Here is a 16,200-nt window from a genome sequence, read left to right on the forward strand (position 1 = left end):
ATCTCCTTTTGCAACTTCTCCGACCACTACCCACGGAAATTGCTGAACCGAAGGTAAATTCTTTACCAGCACGCATCCCTTTCCAGAGAAAGGAGGCAAAACGAAACCCTTGGCAACCAAATCAGCTATCTGCCGATTTGGAAACCTGTTTAGCCAGGGAAGCATTCTCGCCAGATTTACCGGCGTTGATGCTTTTAAAAAGAAACTCTTTTGCCAGCGGCTGTGATGACAAATTAGCCTTTTTAAACCGCCGTGACATTGGGTGACTTGCTCCACAAAACCCACACTCGTGCTTTCAACTTACATGTGGCAGGCCATTTGCACTGCGACTCATTGTAAGCAAAGCAAAGACCCCTCTTCATGACACCACCCACTGGAGACACTCTGACTAACCACCGGCGGCTTCTGAGGCACCAACAGATTCAGCCACAAGCCAACATCCTTGGTGCCCCATTGCAATTGCGGATAAACCGCCAACTTCTGTCTAAAATTCTCATCGTAATGGAACCAACCAAAACTCCCAAAACTTTTGTACGCATCTAACACAATATCCACATGTTGAAACAATAACTAACATCTCTCAGGAAAACGCTCACCCAGCACACCTGCAAAAATAAAGAATGCCTTCAACCAGTTATTAAATGAGCGAGGAATCGGACGTCGCCTATCCTCTTCCACTCTCTCCTCCTTGCGCTCCATCTTAGAAACAAATTCCTTAGAGGCCGGGAGGAGAGATAGAATATCCACATAATCTCCACTCCAGATTTTCTCTTTAACAGCCGTGGATAAATGAAAACCTAAAGGAGATACTGAACAGGGCAAAACCTCCTTCAAACAATTCTCAGCAATACCTCCCCTTCTGTCTAACACAGGTGGTAGACGCTGAACCGTAAGCAGCTCAACAATACTGTCGGCCTCTCTTCACCCCCCAACCCCTCAGCTGCAAGCCAGGCAGAAGCAACATTACGCAGGACCGGTTCAGCATCAGAGATCTGGGGGGGGGAGGTGCCGAGGACCGAGGAGGTAACAAACCCTCAAGAGAGGATAACACTCTAGACAAGGATGACATTACTGGGGCATGATGTGCAGCTTTCTACTCACCCGACATAGCAGACGATCCAGGCTGAGGTGCTGCAGCAGCATTCGCCCATCGGGCTTGCGGTCCCGATGCAGAGTCCACCTGCTCCTGAAGAACGCTGCCCGCAAGCTCCACCGGTCCCCCCAGACCCTGCGACCCGATACCACAGGTCCGCAGAGCGGGGTTAGAAACCGGCCTGCAGCTCTTCCTGCTGTCCCCTGGCACTGCCGAACTCTGACCCGCCGCTCCAGACGTACCCAGCGTAATCTTACGTCGTCCTCTCGCGAGACTACCACCGGCACACCTCCGATCCTGCGGCCTCGGCCTCACATGCTCCGCAGTGGCCGGCGAGAACTTCCTCTTCTGGGACCTCAGTCTACGGCTCTTCTCACGGTATCCAGACGCTACCGCTTCACCCCGCAGGTCCGGCAGCTCCGAAACTTCTTTCAGCACCTCGACGGTAGGGACGAACATCGCAGCCTCTCCTCCATCCTGGGAACCATCGATAGCCGTCACCAATGCCTCCACCGCTGGCTGGAACACCGGGGCACGCAGCTGTACCAAACAATCCTGGATCCACTCCGGGGCACCCTCCTCAGCAGCCCGAGACGACAGCTCCTCCATCAAGAAATCCATCCTAAGGTAAACGCACAAAGAATCCGGCTCCACAGGTAGGCTCAGATCAAAGACGAGCCCAGCCTGCGGAGCCCGGACAATTATAGCCCCCCAAACATTCCAATAAACCAATCAGATGTCTTCTCCAGGGCTCCGCTAACTTTCCGCGAAACCCTGAAACAACATAGGCTAAAATTCTAGCCAATTGTAGGACACTCACTGGGCAGAAATATTCCTCTGCCCAGTGAACCAACAAAGGCGGGAAACCCTTTTCCCTCCAAAACTGCCCCCCCAGAATAACTATCCTGTCACCGGGCAGACAATCCCACAGGGCAGACAGTCATCAGGCAAATGCCAGTATTGCCATGTTTCCCCCTCCATAATGTCCGGGTTCCCTTCAATCTAAAGACTTATTGCATTCTGGGCTAATAAAAGGTTATGCTTTTTGAACAAAGTTATACAATATTATGTTATACTTTCTGTGTGAATTCCTCACGGTTCTCAAGATCTTTGATTGCTGCCACTAAAGGAGTTTTCTGGGCTTTTTAATATTGATAACCTATCTGCCTTTCCAGTTTGCAGTAAAGGTCAAGATAGGTGTTGCCAGTTGAGGTTTTGTCCCTGTACAGTCTGACGCTATACAACCAGTGCTGCCAGTGTCAGACTGTACAGGGACCCACCCCCAGCTGTTAACATCCATCTGGGCTTTCGTTGCTAACTGTTTGGCATTATGCATGAATTACTAACAGGAATAATAAAAGAATGGCGCATTATACGGTAGTCATAAAAATAGAGGCCCCAGAATTGTTATTACACCGGGAGTGCAAGTAGTTATAGGGGTTGTCCGGGTTCAGAGATGAACCCGGACATACCTCTATTTTCACCCTGGCAGCCCCCCGGACATGAGCATCGGAGCAGTTTATGCTCCGATGCTCTCCTTTGCCTTGTGCTAAATCACTCAGGGCAAAGGCATTTTTTGGAGATCTGGTGATGTCATAGCCCTAGTAAAACGGCTAGGGCAGCGCTAAAACCTGCCCATCAGAGCCGGTGACGTCGCCGAACACACTGCCAGTGTAAAACAAAAGAGCCCTTGCCCTGTGCGATTTAGTGCAGGGAAAGGGAGCGCATCTGAGCATGAGATGCACTGATGCTAGCCTCGGGGGGCTGCCTGGGTGAAAATAAGGGTATGTCCTGAACCCGGACAACCCCTTTAATAAACGGATATGGAGAAGTCAGGTTACAGGTTTACTTAGTTTAAGGCTACTTTCACAATAGCGTTTTTTGCAGATCCGTCATGGATCTGCAAAAACGATTCCATTACAATAATACAACCCCAGGCATCCGTCATGAGCGGACCCGGTTGTATTATGTTAAAGTCAATGAGGGACGGATCCGTTTTCTATTGTGTTTTCTATTGTGTCAGAGAAAACACTCCGCATGCATCCTAGCAGGCAGCGTTTTGGTATCCGTCTCCAGAGCAGAATGGAGACTGAACGGAGGCAAACTGATGCATTCTCTCTTGTGAGAGCCCTGAACGGATCTTGCAAATGGAAACCAAAACGCAAGTGTGAAGCCTTACTTATGGGGACAGCTGTTTTCATGTATGCAGTATGGCAGTATAGTTTAAAGAATCTTTTTCACTTTTATCTATCCATCACCGAAATGTTGTAGGTTATATGACATAACACTGGATTATTGGTGTGGTTTTAGCGCCATGGTTTGACTAATGGATGATATATTTGAGACCAATCCCTAAAGGGCTGATCATTATTTCCTCAGCTATTCCTTTTCTTTCTTTTGGAGCTGCCAAACAGCTGTCAAGTCATTGATTGCAGTCTGTGGGATGTCTTTGCTGAAATAGCAGGAAGATCTACATTTGCTTTTACATTTATTTGTTGTTTTGTTGAACCATCTGTCAGATAACCACAATGATTGGTCTTGTGTGTTGGAACAAAGAAAATAGCCTCTGCAAAGCTAACCTAAGTGCTTTCTGTCCATTTATCCATCTGCTGCTTGTGAAGCACCCCATTAAGGGTATGTTCACATGTAGTGGTTGAGGTATGGTCAAAGCCTTATAACACTTTTCTGATATAGTTTTAACTGTACCTAAACCGCTACATGTGAACATACCCTAAAGCTGGAATCACACATGCTGTTTTGGTGATGTTTTTTTAGCTAAAATCTCAGGATTTTCTAGATGACTGAAATGAATGCAATTAGTAAAATTGTGAAAAAAAAACTTCTGTAAATATACACGACCGTATGGCTTTTTCAGTATTTTCCGCAAAAAATATGGATGACGTCTGTGTGCATTCCGTTTTATCTGGAACGGAACAGCTGGCCCCTGATAGAACAGTACTATCCTTGTCCGTTATGCGGACAATAATAGGACATGTTCTGTCTTTGAATGGAAATATGGAAACAGAAGGCACGTTGTGTGTTTTTTTTTTTTTTGCGGACCCATTGAAATGAATGGTTCCGTACACTGAACACAAAAAACGAACGTAACCGGAAAAAAAAAAAGTTCATGTGCATAAGGTCCTAGGTACTTTCACACAGTATTTTGACCATAATATTTCATCAGTATTTGTAAGCCAAAACCAGGAGCGTTCAACCCCTTTAGTGCTCATGGACACAACTGTTGCGGGTTCGCCAAACACGGATACCGGCTGTGTGCTTTCAGAATTTTGCAGAACAGAACTGCTGGCCCCTAATAGAACAGTCCTATCTTTGTCCTTAATCCGGAAAAGGTCATATCGGCCTGCGCTATAAAAAGTTATTAGTTGTTTGCATGAGTGGTTATGTGAGGACACAGCCAACAGCCTCCAGATGGACCAGACAGAACACCAGTAGTAAGGATCGTTTGATGCACCGACAAGCATGTTTTGCTGTCAACCATTAAGACACAAGTAGCGGTAGTGGAAGGAAATTTGGTGTCACAATGCCAATTCTCCTGACATTGACAGCCAGCCACTGTTGCATTTGTTTGCAGTTGTGCCATTAATGAGAAACCTGGACTGCTATGGACTGGAACCTTGCAGTCTTTTGCAAGCAATCTAGGTTCTGTTTGGGATTCGACAATGGTTACATTCGAGTGCGGTTGCTTTGTGGTGAGCGCTTCAATCCTGTCTGTGGTGTGGAGTGACACACTGACCTAACTACTCGTGTAATGATCTGGGGAGCAATTACATATAACAGTTAATCACCCATAGTGATATGTGCAGGACATCCTCCGACTAGGGTTGGACGATATCAAAAATATTCAGACGATAACGATATAAAAAAAATTATCGCGATAAATACCCGTTTTAAAGAAGCCACAAGGGGACGTTATACTGTATGGGGGCAGCTACAAGGGGGCGTTATACTGTATGGGGCAGCCATAAGGGGGCGCTATACTGTATGGGGGCAGCCACAAGGGGGCGTTATACTGTATGGGGGCAGCCACAAGGGGGCGTTATACTGTATGGGGGCAGCCACAAGGGGACGTTATACTGTATGGGGGCAGCCACAAGGGGACGTTATACTGTATGGGGGCAGCCACAAGGGGACGTTATACTGTATGGGGGCAGCCACAAGGGGATGTTATACTGTATGGGGGCAGCCACAAGGGAACATTACATACAGTATGGGGCTTGTGGGGGGCAGCAGCCTTCCCCCCCATGTCTTATGGACACCTGTGTGACTGTGACTTGTCACCTGCCTGCCAGGCTGCCACCACCATAATTCCTCCTTGTTCATCATGTCATGGGGGCCTACAGTGGAAGCTAGCCCCGCCCCTCCCCACCCTCCAACCAATCAGAGGCAACCAGCAGTCCAGCACTGACTCACAGCACAGGGGAGAATCATCTAAGTTTATTAGTTAAAAGAATCGAATGAGTCAGAGACTGTGTCACAGAGTCCCTGCCAGGCTTCCTACTCTGCGGCTCCTTGTCTCCCGACAAGTCCGTCGGAGCAGTGTAGCATGTAGCAGAGCAGGAAGTCTGGCAGGGACTCGGTGACACAATTCTTTTAACTAATAAACTCTCAGACAATTATCTGAGTCCCTGCAATAACTATACATTGTAAGTCCCTTCTGACCTTCGGTTCACTTGAGAGCCGACTCAGCAGTCGCTGCTGTACTTCGCTGCTCAACTCAGCCTGGGGTTTCCCAGGGCTGTCTCCACTATATTGCAACAATTTCCTTAGCCTGTCCTGTTACCAGATTTATCACCAATCGAGCATTTACGTTTTTTTTTTTTTTTGGTCAATGAGTGTATTTGGCATACTGGCTATTTTACTTTGAGAAGACCCTTTTTAATGCAATTCTGGGTGGGCGGCTTGAAAGTTCCACCATTTATGTAACTGAATGCCTAATAGTTGTGTACATCTGCTTTGGATTTCTATTATTTAAAAAAATACACACTAACACACATGTTTTTGTGGTCTGTTTTCTGAAAAACAGATATACTTTTCACTACTGTCATAGAAAACATATGTAGACCTAAGCATAAATCTTCCCCATTGAAGCCTGGGAATATAGCACAGTACAGTAAATTGCTAAAGAGTCATCATAAGATTCTAGACCCTATGCAATATAATCAGCTCATTATAAGCTTACGTTCCATCCATAGTGTGGGTGTTTGGTCACCTATATTAACAACGCAAATGGCAGATTATTCTCCAACGTAAGTGGTTTACGACCAGATGTAGATGGCAGTTATTGTATGGGTACAATAGATTGATTTAGATATGGGTCTACTCTGAGAAGATACACGGCACTGGTCTAGTCAGCATTTTTATTGTAATGAAGATGCCTAAAAACTGTTGGAAACATCTGACTCTGCTAGGAGGTGGGTGACTGTTGGTACCCATGGTAAGGTTGATTTGAATAAGTATGTTTGTGCAGCATTCTTAATTGTTTTTTGCTTGTACAAAATAAGGGCCCTTTTACAGGTGAACAAAAATTTTAAGCCATATTGTTTTTCTTTGTTCTTCTTGGTCGCAGTTGAAATTTCTTGTTGACCTTCCTTCCCTCCTGTTTTGTCTTCTAACATCTATAAGATGCCTGTTGACACGAGGGGATATAATGCAATAAACATTTATTTTCAGGTCATTGTAAAACATTTGATAAATTAACAAGTGATTAAATTCTCACTGATTGTGCAATGGCCAATCATTAGTCACGTTTGCTAAAACAAGGCCCATTTTGTTTTCTAGGTGTTCCTATCTTGTTTCATTGTCCACTCATTTTATACAGAACCAAGAGCTGAGCTTCCCTTGACATTTTTGTTTGGTATGGTTGATGTACAATGCTGGCAAGAGTTCATCTGTTTGGTTTTCTTTCAGTGATCTTATCTAGCATTCAGAACTCATAGCTCACAGATGCTTGGTGATCTTCAGTTGTCTGCCACAATTAATTGGCGGAAATGCTACCAGTGCAACAGATGACCATGGAACAGATGACAGTGCTGGTTGCTTGTAATTAACCACATTTACTGCACATGGCTCTGCTCATTCCCTGAAGCGATTAATAATTTACTAGGGGGTGCATTATATACTGTTATATACTGGTCAGCTGCTTGGCTCATTATAGTGAGGATTTAAAATTATTGCACTATTGCCATACACTGTGTGTCCCTCACTTTACATATAGGTAGTCTTCAAACTCAATAGAGTTCTTGGGCTGCTTTCACATGGCCATGTGTAGTCCATGAAACATACTCCGAGTGATGGCTTCATTTCCTGGACTGACCGTAATTTGAACTCGCTGAATCATGGTGAACTACTGGTATATTGCTATGCGTTCCTGCATAATGGGACAGTAGAACCACAGGTGGGATAGGACTCGCAGCATGTTCGATCACTATGATGCTGTGAGTTTAGGTTTGTGAAACTGTGGTTGGTCCAGGAAATAAAGCCGTCAAATGGAGTAGGTTTAATGCACAACACACATCCATGTGAAAGCAGCCTAAGCCATATAAACATATGAGTATGTAAAATCCCCTTCAATAAGCTATATTCCTGTGGATAGGTCATCAATTTTATTTCCCGGGTATCCCCTTTAATGACCTATACTCAGGATAGGTCACTAATATTCTATCAGTGAGGGTCTGAGACCCCTCACCCTTACCGATCAGTGGTTCCCCGCAACCTGTTGTGCTGGATATTTGGATATTAATGACCTATCCTAAGGACTAGTCATCAATATTTGGAGCCTGGAAAACCCCTGTAAAGTGAACCAAGAAATGCCATGGTACTTGGTACATTAAAATGGACACCATGCTGGGAAACCAATGGACACAGAAAATTTTAGGTCCTTATTTAGGTTGATGAAAAATGCCCAGATATTTTCTGAATGCTTTGGGGACATAATCTGAATTTCAAGTATGCCATGGGGGTAATAATAAACACATATGGAGCCATCAAGTTGAAAGTGGATGCAAGGCAGAGGTGGAATGTTAACTGGAAGCCAGTAAGTTATATTGGCATAACTGTGGATGGGTAAACTGCGAGGATGTTAGAACTGGTTCATTAGTATGATACTGAATCAGTTTATGTATGCACTGTGTGAGTACAAAAAAAAACCCAATGACTTAAGCATTTTGTTCTCTAGTGTATTTTTTGGGAGCACACATTTTTGTGATTTATGAAACTGTATACATTAGTGGAAGCATAGTTTTCATACCTTGTATAGTTATAGTGTTCCACCAGGGACTGAAAGCCCTGAATGATTCCAGAACTGCCACGTCATTAGAACATTCCTGAAAGAATAGAAGCACGGGCACTATCACAGTTAGCTTCCGGCAAGCTTGCTTGGCATCCCTTTTGTTCGCACTGCATGATGTGCCATGAGAGGTAGACGTGGCGGATTTTGATGCGATCATTCTTCACCACAAAGGGCTGGGAGTTGCTGAACACTTTCGGACCTTGTATCTAATAATTTATGCTGGCACGGTTTCCTTAGAGAGTGAAGATTTTATTAAATATTGCTCAATAAACCAAGCTCATGTGGTGTTACAGGTCGGAGTGTATTTATGTTGTAAAAAATTTTAGGGTGTAAACACTTAAAGGGAATGTGACATCAGAAAATGACCTGCAGTTTGTCACATTTTTTTTTTTTTTATAATTTTTTTAATTTTTCATGTCCCTTTTAATCCTTAAACTAAAACATAAAATCCTGCATTTTTTGCACTGGCCACTATGTCTAATAATTGGCTCCACTTCTTGGTTTATACAGATCACTTTACTGCAGTTAACTCATTCTAACCCTGCCTGTAATTATATCACCTCTGTGTATAGAGAAGATGGGATCTACCATTCACAATAGGTGATTGTCAAAGCTTATCTATTCTTACCTTGTACAATGACCTCTGCCCAGGTCACAGAGCATGCCTAGAAAACTCTCCTATTTACCGTAAGTCAATGAGGTCCCCTCCTGACCATAGTGTCCATGGCCCATGGGGCTGCCATAAAGATTTTTTTTTTATGCTGTGTAAATGCTGTTAAGTATAATCGTGTTCAGTAAATAAAATAAAATAAATTCTACAATTGGAAAATAAAATCAGATTAGAAAAAAAGAAATGTGTTACTATCTGGTTTTAACTGGCAGATAACATTTTTGGCGACTATGGGGAAAAAGCACAGGCCTATGTGCACCCTCACTGTCCCAACCACCAGAGAGGCCTGTGCTTTTTCATATAGTGTACAAGCACGGCCACTGCTGCTGAATTGCAAGGTGGTCGTAACCATGGAAACGAGCAGTGTATGTGATGGAAAAATGAATCCAGCCAGCAAAAGAGGCAATATGGACAATCACAATACATTAGTAAGCGCCTTGTATTAATTTTCTCTGCATGATAAATGCCATTTTCTGAAGTGAGACAAGTCCTTTAAGTATAGATTGCTAAAAAAAAAAAAAAAAATCTCAAACATAGCAGAAATAACCTATATTGAAAGAACCCTTGAAGCATATGAGCTTTAGAGCTTGTTTTTTTTGTACCATTTTACAAAACATCTGGTAACTTTGTAAATACATTGCGTTGCTTATTCTGTATTTATCCTGAGCTACAGCATCTCATATACTCCAGAATCCACCAAAAGTGGTATCCACCAACAGTCTGATATGTGTGGATTGCCAATTGAAGGAAACAAGGCTTTTTGCGCTCCGTTCCCTTGTTCGGTCTTAGACAACCTGTAAGGCTACTTTCACACTTGCTGCAGAGTGATCCGGTAAGCAGTTCCATCGCCGGAACTGCCTGCCGGATCAGGCAATCTGCATGCAAACGGACAGCATTTGTAGACTGATCCGCATGCGGATCAGTCTCACAAATGCATTGTAAGAACTGATCAGTCTGTCCGTTTGTCATATGGACAAATGGATTAGTTTCTATATTATTATTTTTTTCACATTTTTAAAGGTCTGCGCATGTGAAGACCGGAAGGACGAATCTGGCACTAATACATTTCAATATAAATTAATGCCGGATCCTTCATTCCGGCAAGTGTTCAGTTTTTTGGGCCTGAGAGAAAACTGCAGTATTTTCTCCGTCCTAAAACTTTAAAAAGACTAAACTGAAGACATGCTGATGCATCCTGAACGGATTGCTCTCCATTCAGAATGCATTAGGATAAAACTGATCAGTTATTTTCTGGTATAGAGACCCTAGGACGGAACTCTGTCGGAAAAGAAAAGCTCTAGTGTGAAAGTACCCTAATACAGGTAGATATGACTGGCAAATTGAACTCGAGACCACCAATGGAAATATATTTACTTGTTTCTATAATCGGAGAGCTATATATCACGTTTAGATGTAATCAGAATAACATAGTAACATAGTATATAAGGCCGAAAAAAGACATCTGTCCATCTAGTTCGGCCTGTTATTCTGCAAGTTGATCCAGAGGAAGGTAAAAAAAAAAACACTTAAGGTAAAAAATTCCTTCCTGACTCCAATCAGGCAGTCAGAATAACTCCCTGGATCAACGACTTATCTCTACTAGCTAAAGCCTGTAATATTATAACACTCCAGAAATATATCCAGGCCCCTCTTGTACTCTTTTTTAGTAAACTCACCATCACCACCTCCTCAGGCAGAGAGTTCCATAGTCTCACTGCTCTTACCTTAAAGAATCCTCTTCTATGTTTCTGTACAAACCTTCTTTCCTCCAGACGCAGAGGATAGCCCCTTGTCACAGTCCTGGGGATAAATAGACGATGGGTGAGATATTTGTACTTACCCCTGATATATTTATACATGGTTATTACCATATTTTTCACCCTATAAGATGCACCGGCCCATAAGCTGCGCCTAGGTTTTAAAGACACCGCCGCTCCTCCCCTCCAGCACGCTCTGGCTTCTTCCTGCTGTGCTGTGACCCAATGCGCACAGGGTGAGGTCACAGCTCACACTCGCACTGTGCGCAGCCTTCACTGCCGACAGCCGAGGACTAGGAAGCAGTGAGTACAGAGCCTTCACTGCTTCCCGGTCCTCCGGTACTAATAGGCGCTTCCAAAATTAAGTGATTAACCTTCATTTTGATAAGCTTTCAGGGTACCCATTCCAGTTATTACTTTAGTTGCCATCCTCTGAACCCTCTTCAGCTCTGTTATTTTTTGTCTTGTTCACAGGAGCCCAGAACTGTACACAGTACTCCATGTGTGGTCTGTCATGATTTGTAAAGTGGTAGGACTATGTTCTCATTATGGCATCTATGCCCCTTTTGATGCAACCCATTATCTTATTGGCCTAGGAAGCAGCTGCCTGGCATTGGTTTCTACAGCTTAGTTTGCTCTTCACTAAAATTCCTAGGTCCTTTTCTTAGTTGGTGTTACCCAGTGTTTTACCATTTAGTATGTACGGGTGACTTGGGAAGCCATGTGCATAACCTTACATTTGTCAGTGTTAAACCTCATCGGACACTTATCTGGCCAAGCCTCCAATCTATCCAGATTCCTCTGTAGCAGTATACTGTCCTCTTCAGTGTTAATTACTTTACACAGTTTAGTGTCAGCTGCAGATTTATTTATTTTTAGTGTGCAAGCCTTCTACAAGATAATAAATATATTAAAGAGAATAGGGCCCAATACTGACCCCTGTGGTACCCCACTAGTGACAGTGACCCAATCTGAGTGTGTACCATTAATAACCACCCTCTGTTTTCTATCACTGAGCAAGTTAGTTACCCACATACAGACATTTTCTCCCAGTCTGAGCATTCTCATTTTATATACTAACCTTTCATGCAGTACAGTGTCAAATGCTTTGGAGTCCAGATATACGACATCCACTGTCTAGAACTTGCCGTATTTTTTGCCCTATAAGACGCACTGGCCCATAAGACGCACCAAGTTTTTAGAGGAGGACAAAAGGGAAAAAATATTTTTAATTAGACCTCAGCTCAGACCCCCAATCAGACCCCCAATGTTAATAAGACCCTCAATCAGACCTTGGATCAGAGCCCCCAGGCTCCTGTCTGCAGCCTCAGATCAGATAAAATAAAATAAAAAAGCCACTTACCTCCAGCTCTGGACACCACCGGTCCTCACCTTTTGGCGCTCCTCCTGCTCTTCCTGCCACCGGCTATGCTGTGAACTGAGGCGCACAGCGTGAGGTTACAGAGCGCCCTCACGCTGTGAGCAGCCACATTACAGCCGACAGCCGAGGACCAGGAAGCGGTGAGTACAGAACCTCCACATATTGGAAACGCTCATTAGTATTCATCCCATAAGATGCAGGAACATTTCCCCCCACTTTGGGTGGGGGGAAAGTGTGTCTTATAGGGCGAAAAATACGGTATTTCCTCATAGAAACTGATTAAATTAGTTTGACGTGACCGGTCCCTCATGAAACCATGCTGAAAAAGCGTTATATGCTTATTTTCATTGAGGTAATCCAAGATACATGTAGCATCTATTAGAAAACCTTCAAAGAGTGGACCCTTTTTGAATGTTGGTACCACATTTGCCAATCCTGTGGAACACTCCCTGTTAGTATAGAGTCCTTAAATATCAGAAATAAGGGTCTGGCTATGACATTACTTAATTCTCTTAGGATACGGGGGTGTATGCCATCTGGTCCTGGCGATTTGTCTATTTTAAGCTTTTTAAGATGCCGCTGTTCTTCTTCCAGGGTCAGGGCACTTTTAATGGGGAATTTACTTTTAAATTCTGCATTTTATCCAACAGTTTATTTTCCTCAGTGGATACAAAATATTTGCCGTATTTTCTGGGCGTATAAGACGACCCCCAACTTTTCCATTTAAAATATAGGGTATGGGCTATAATCGCCGTATAAGACTACCCCGGAATGCCCAGCCATCCCTGTCTTCAAGACTATCTTCTCCAGTCCAGAGAACTGACTGGGATCTGTGGATGGCATTGTTATGGGGAGGGGGATCAGTGGATGACTGTGCTATGGGAAGGGGGATCAGTGGATGACACTGCTCTGGGGAGGGGGATCAGTGGATGACACTATATAGCATCTTATGCTATATGTGCCATCCACAGATTCCCCTCCCCATAACAGTGCCATCCACAGATTCCCCTCCCCATAACAGTGCCATCCACAGATTCCCCTCCCCATAACAGTGCCATCCACAGATTCCCCTCCCCATAACAGTGCCATCCACAGATTCCCCTCCCCATAACAGTGCCATCCACAGATTCCCCTCCCCATAACAGTGCCATCCACAGATTCCCCTCCCCATAACAGTGCCATCCACAGATTCCCCTCCCCATAACAGTGCCATCCACAGATTCCCCTCCCCATAACAGTGCCATCCACAGATTCCCCTCCCCATAACAGTGCCATCCACAGATTCCCCTCCCCATAACAGTGCCATCCACAGATTCCCCTCCCCATAACAGTGCCATCCACAGATTCACCTCCCCATAACAGTGCCATCCACAGATTCACCTCCCCATAACAGTGCCATCCACAGATTCACCTCCCCATAACAGTGCCATCCACAGATTCACCTCCCCATAACAGTGCCATCCACAGATTCCCCTCCCCATAACAGTGCCATCCACAGATTCCCCTCCCCATAACAGTGCCATCCACAGATTCCCCTCCCCATAACAGTGCCATCCACAGATTCCCCTCCCCATAACAGTGCCACCCACAGATTGCCCCCTCCCCCCCATGACAGTGCCACCCACAGATTGCCCCCTCCCCCCCCCATGACAGTGCCATCCACAGATTGCCCCCTCCCCCCCCCATGACAGTGCCATCCACAGATTGCCCCCTCCCCCCCCATGACAGTGCCATCCACAGATTGCCCCCTCCCCCCCATGACAGTGCCATCCACAGATTGCCCCCTCCCCCCCATGACAGTGCCATCCACAGATTGCCCCCTCCCCCCCATGACAGTGCCATCCACAGATTGCCCCCTCCCCCCCATGACAGTGCCACCCACAGATTGCCCCCTCCCCCCCCATGACAGTGCCATCCACAGATTGCCCCCTCCCCCCATGACAGTGCCACCCACAGATTGCCCCCTCCCCCCCATGACAGTGCCACCCACAGATTGCCCCCTCCCCCCCCCATGACAGTGCCATCCACAGATTGCCCCCTCCCCCCCCATGACAGTGCCATCCACAGATTGCCCCCTCCCCCCCCATGACAGTGCCATCCACAGATTGCCCCCTCCCCCCCATGACAGTGCCATCCACAGATTGCCCCCTCCCCCCCCATGACAGTGCCATCCACAGATTGCCCCCTCCCCCCCCATGACAGTGCCATCCACAGATTGCCCCCTCCCCCCCCATGACAGTGCCATCCACAGATTGCCCCCTCCCCCCCCATGACAGTGCCATCCACAGATTGCCCCCTCCCCCCCCATGACAGTGCCATCCACAGATTGCCCCCTCCCCCCCCCATGACAGTGCCATCCACAGATTGCCCCCTCCCCCCCCATGACAGTGCCATCCACAGATTGCCCCCTCCCCCCCCATGACAGTGCCATCCACAGATTGCCCCCTCCCCCCCCATGACAGTGCCATCCACAGATTGCCCCCTCCCCCCCCATGACAGTGCCATCCACAGATTGCCCCCTCCCCCCCCATGACAGTGCCATCCACAGATTGCCCCCTCCCCCCCCATGACAGTGCCATCCACAGATTGCCCCCTCCCCCCCCCATGACAGTGCCATCCACAGATTGCCCCCTCCCCCCCCCATGACAGTGCCATCCACAGATTGCCCCCTCCCCCCCATGACAGTGCCATCCACAGATTGCCCCCTCCCCCCCCATGACAGTGCCATCCACAGATTGCCCCCTCCCCCCCCATGACAGTGCCATCCACAGATTGCCCCCTCCCCCCCCATGACAGTGCCATCCACAGATTGCCCCCTCCCCCCCCATGACAGTGCCATCCACAGATTGCCCCCTCCCCCCCCATGACAGTGCCATCCACAGATTGCCCTCCCCACGTCCAGAGTATACATTTATTAACTGTAATCTGTAATTTTAAATGAGCCCTCATGTCCAGAGTATACATTTATTAACTGTAATCTGTAATTTTAAATGAGCCCTCATGTCTTTACTAGGGTACCTTACTCTCCGCTCCTGTAATAGGCAGTGCAGGTGGCGCTCACTTACTGACATCACGCGCCTGCCCCGCCTAGTGGGAGGGGCAGGCACGTGTTGTCAGTGATTGCGCGCCGCCCGCACTGCCTATTACCGGAGCTGAGAGTAAGGTACCCTAGTAAAGACATAAGCGCTCATTTAAAGTTAATGTTACAGATTTCAATTATTAAATGTACTCCTGTGAGCGGCGGGGCCCTGTATATTCTAACCCCCAGGCAAGTGTCCCCGTCACCATGGGAACGCCTGGGGGTTAAAATATACCATCAGATCTGAGTATACTCGGTGTATAAGATGACCCCCGACTTATATAAATAATTTTTAGTGTTAGGAAGTAGTCTTAGGCTACTTTCACACTTGCTTTTGGGGCTCCGCTTGTGAGTTCCGTTTAAAGGCTCTCACAAGCGGCCCCGAACGGATCCGTACAGCCCTAAAGCATTCTGAGTGGATGGGGATCCGCTCAGAATGCATCAGTCTGGCAGCGTTTGGCCTCCGCTCTGCTCAGCAGGCGGACACCTGAACTCTAAAAGTCCAGCAATACAGATAGCGAGCTTATACTAAGACGGGGTATCAATGTGTATCAATAGTTAGTCCAGCAAGAGTACCCTGTTTATTCATTAAGTAACTAAATTTAATAGGTAATTTCAGAATTTACATATACACAGACAAAACAGTTCTATGCAAATGATCCATGTAGAGGCCAGAATATGAATACCTAAGATACAGGTATACACAGCGGGAGGCCGGGGAAGATTATCCCTAGCACTGATTCCCTGATCTGGTCCTCTGCCCAGGGACGTCTCCTGATGGTGGGGGCGCCCTGTCCCCGTACCTAAACTCCAACTCCTAACTATCCCTGGTGAGGTGAGTGGTGGAGTGGGACGATATACGTGGTGTCTAACATGGAAAACAAGCACAGATAGAAAGGATTAGTTACAAA

At 46.1% G+C, this 16,200-nt stretch overlaps 1 protein-coding gene and 1 long non-coding RNA gene across 3 annotated transcripts in view; one reads left to right on the forward strand and one right to left on the reverse strand.

Annotated features, from left to right (window-relative positions):
* Positions 1-16,200, forward strand: part of DBN1 (drebrin 1) — a 132,859-nt gene that overhangs the window by 26,179 nt on the left and 90,480 nt on the right. The gene's annotated exons all lie outside the window — the stretch shown is intronic.
* LOC122926360 lies at positions 6,458-8,581 on the reverse strand. Its single transcript, XR_006387660.1, has 2 exons — positions 8,361-8,581; positions 6,458-6,740 (listed from the first exon to the last, which is right to left on the reverse strand). It is a non-coding gene; the product is annotated as an uncharacterized LOC122926360 (long non-coding RNA).

Source organism: Bufo gargarizans, chromosome 2 (genome assembly GCF_014858855.1).
Source record: "Bufo gargarizans isolate SCDJY-AF-19 chromosome 2, ASM1485885v1, whole genome shotgun sequence".
Lineage (NCBI taxonomy): Eukaryota > Metazoa > Chordata > Amphibia > Anura > Bufonidae > Bufo > Bufo gargarizans.